Raw genomic sequence first — 3,518 nt, forward strand, 5'->3', positions numbered from 1 at the left:
GGGGTTATATGGGCCTACTGGATTAATACACATCTTAATAAAGCAAGAAGGACATTGAGATAATAAGCACATGGTAGTCTGATGACCACATTCTATGCCCTTTGTATAGTAGTCATCTGCTTCTTCTCACACCACGTAGTTTCAGCCTTTAGTCCACGGGGTACAAATGAGTTTGAGGTAGAGCCTTGTTCACTTAGTCGGGTTTCCACATCAAATCCTTCTGGCCTATGAAGGATGTTGTGAGCCTCAAAAAATATGGTCTAAAGTCCCAGTTGTCTAGAGCACATGGCTTGGGTCACCAAAGGCTGGATAAAAACTAGGTCTAAGGACTCTAATTAAGAACATAATACCACACATATATTCTCCCCTTGGAGTTCTATGTAAGGAGTATTAAGCTTTTTCTTTCCCCCCCATTGGGGTGTTGGTCTGCCCCATTTTCCTACCTACAGAGGCACTTACTTTCCTTCTCCAAGATGTGCATGCTCAACTCCCCTCCCCACATCTTGACTTGACTTTCCAGTCAGTTTCGCAGATCACTCTGGTAGGAGGTCTGTTGACTTGGAGTGACCTTAGCACAATTTTGTATGGCCGCAACTAAATGGTCATCTCCCTCTCCCCAGATTTGCATTTATAAGTTCAAAAGAACAATGAAACTTAAAAATCCATTTTGTAGGTACAACATTTAGTCTCAAACCTACAGGAATGTTCTTCAATTTTGTAACTAAAAAAACAATAATTTAGGGCTCTGCAACCAGCCTCACTAGAACAATTTGATCAAGTCCTGACTTTTTCTGATCCGATGGTTTCTCAGATCATTTGACGTACATTTATATAACATTTTTGTCTCAGTAACAGACTGGAGCTCACCATCTCTAGCTGCCTAGTGGGATTCAGTCCCTCGGGGATATTAAGCATCCGTGGGAGCTGGACTGTGTCCCCTATTTATTGGTTAAAGTGCTCTTTTGGAATCATTATGCCTGTATTTTTCTCACTCTTTTTCTGACCTCTGACTGCACTTAGTATTGAAGATGTAACTACATATCTGTGGTGGAACGTGCAGTCTAATTCTCTGCAATGATACATCGTGTTGATTAACTGTGTGATCACAGGAGCAGACACATAGTGCTGTTTAGCTCTCCCTCTTTTTCTCTTAGCCATCCTCACTTAGACGAGGCTTGGCTTTTGAGAAACTCTCGGGTCCTTCTACACAGCATTCAGATTAAGCTGAGGGTGCAGTGATTTCTTTGATGCTTTCTATCAAGAGCCTGGAATGGAACGGGAGCAAATGTAGTGTTCCCATTTCCGAAAACACTAAGGCAGAAAGCAGAACAAGGTTACTCTTCTACTTGCTGATCTCTGACATCAAGGTATAGAGCACATTTTGGACATTATCTTCTTCCTAAGCTTTCAAGTTCTCTTTCTCTGTCATTTGTGCCCAAAAGCAGAAGAGATTGCAGAAGGCACCGACTTCCAAATTGCCATGCAAATCCCAGAGAATGGTGGGTCATTTAACTACAAAGGAATGGGCACAGTATCTATGCCCTACTTACAAATTACCTCTACAGATCGCCGGCTGCCCTACCAGGCAAACAGGAGAGTGCAAAAATGCCATTCTGGCATCAGACCTCTTCATGTAACCTCAGAAGCAGGAGAGAGAATAGTTATGATCAAGATCAGTTCAAGACTATATGTATGAGGTAGAGGTCACATATATCTCCTCTCTCCAAATTTTCACCAATTTTGACTCTAGCCATCCCTTTTAAAGGGATTTTTCTGCTGGGTTCAATAGTTTATTGCAATGGGCACCCACAACCCACAGACTATATTTATACTTAGGAGATTTATTAAGAAAATGACATGTGCAACACAGGATATACTTTTCTATCAGACCAGCTTCTTCCCAAGCTCTGCCCATAGCCAAGACTTTGCCACTGTGCTCTGTTAGCATCTAGGCTCTTATGTTTGGCCTCCAGAGAATAGGCCTTCTCTTTTGACCCTCTGCCTTCTCTCAGACATGGTGCCTCCCCTGCTCAGGCAGGTTTATAAGTAACTTAGCTCTGCTGATGAGTGCCTGAAGACACTCCCCTCTATCACGGCCATTTTGCCTGAAAGCACTGGACGTTCTTACTCCGTGGGTTGGCATGCCGACCGTAACCACATGGTCCTGTTTGTCTCCCATGGAAATGATCACTCCATGTCCTGTTGGTCTCCTTGGGCTACTGCTACTGTTTCTTAGCCAAACTTGCCTCCACTTCTCACTCTCTCTTGCCTTCCTTCGTGGTCCAGCTCTCATGGGCTCATGTCTTCCACAAGCATAAGAGGCGATGGAAAACACCATGGCTTGGGTCAGGTGCACCTCAGTCCTCAAAGTAACAACCTTTCTTTTCAGCACTTTAAAGTGAAGTTTTTTTAGGTTCCCTAAAGTTATTTTTAAAATCATGAAACATTTCTTACAAAAGAGCACTGCATTGTGCACGCAGCGCTGAAGTGAATGCCAGGGACACATGAACTATTGCTGTTATTCTTCCTTCCTCTCCCCCCCAGAGGTTCTAGTGACCACTAAAGCAAGGTGTTCACCAATGAGAAACAAAAATTAAAATTCACTGACTGCCGCTGTTTTAAAATTTTCAGTGTTAGGGACCGCATCTGGTGTTGTCGGAAGGGCAGCGCTTGGTAGTTGAAGGCCTCGAGCAGGTAGCGGTGGCACAATGAGTCCTCCACCATGAGGTCCAGGGTCTGCACGCTGTCCACCAGCTCCGAGGGCCGCATCAGCGGGAAGCGCACGTGGCACAGCACATGGGCAGGAACTATAACATGACATCTGGTGAACAGCGGAACTTTCCCTACACCTCAAATGCACAACACCCAGGAAGCAGAGGAATGCTGGCTTTTTAAACAGAAGCAGATAAAATAATTTTTTTAAAGATGCAGGACTCCTTCAGTTCTTCACTAGTCTTAGAAAAAACTCTCCAGACTACTGCTTCACACGGTTCAGCAGCAAACACTGTGCCTTCTGCATCTGATCCTGTGTTCCTGTAATGGTAATGATCCGATCTTCAGACGCTTCTAAAGGCTCATCAATTTTGATCGAAGCTCCTGACTCATGACATATTTGTTTAATCCGCTGACCACCTTTGCCAATAATAGATCCAGCCAAATATTTGGGAATAGTTAGTTGTGTAGTAATAGGTCCACCAAAATCACCGTATGATCCATGATCCCCTGCAGAGGTGTGGGGAACAGAAAGAATTCTCTTAAGTTGTCTCCCCAAAATATGTACCAAACTTAGCTGCTTAAGAGTGACTGTGGGCAAAAGTAGGTCAGAGGTTATTTTCCTTGACATTGGCCATCTGTAGTGGCTAGACCATTAGTCTGACTCACCCTGAATAAGACCCACTCCTTTCTGATAAGGATAATGGTGGTCTATTCACTTGCAGGGATACCAGAGAGGGCAAACCCGCCCAAGGGTGACCAAGGTTAGTTAGCCATTATCAGCTGTTTAGATCAAGCAGATACCA

General features: G+C 44.1%; 1 pseudogene; it reads right to left on the minus strand.

Moving 5' to 3' along the window:
- Positions 1 to 2,974: 2,974 nt before the first annotated feature.
- Positions 2,975 to 3,518, minus strand: part of LOC101652776 — a 2,109-nt pseudogene continuing 1,565 nt past the window's right edge.

This window comes from Echinops telfairi, unplaced genomic scaffold (assembly GCF_000313985.2).
Source record: "Echinops telfairi isolate 266 unplaced genomic scaffold, ASM31398v2 ScPeMD7_5592;HRSCAF=6446, whole genome shotgun sequence".
In the NCBI taxonomy this organism is placed as follows: domain Eukaryota; kingdom Metazoa; phylum Chordata; class Mammalia; order Afrosoricida; family Tenrecidae; genus Echinops; species Echinops telfairi.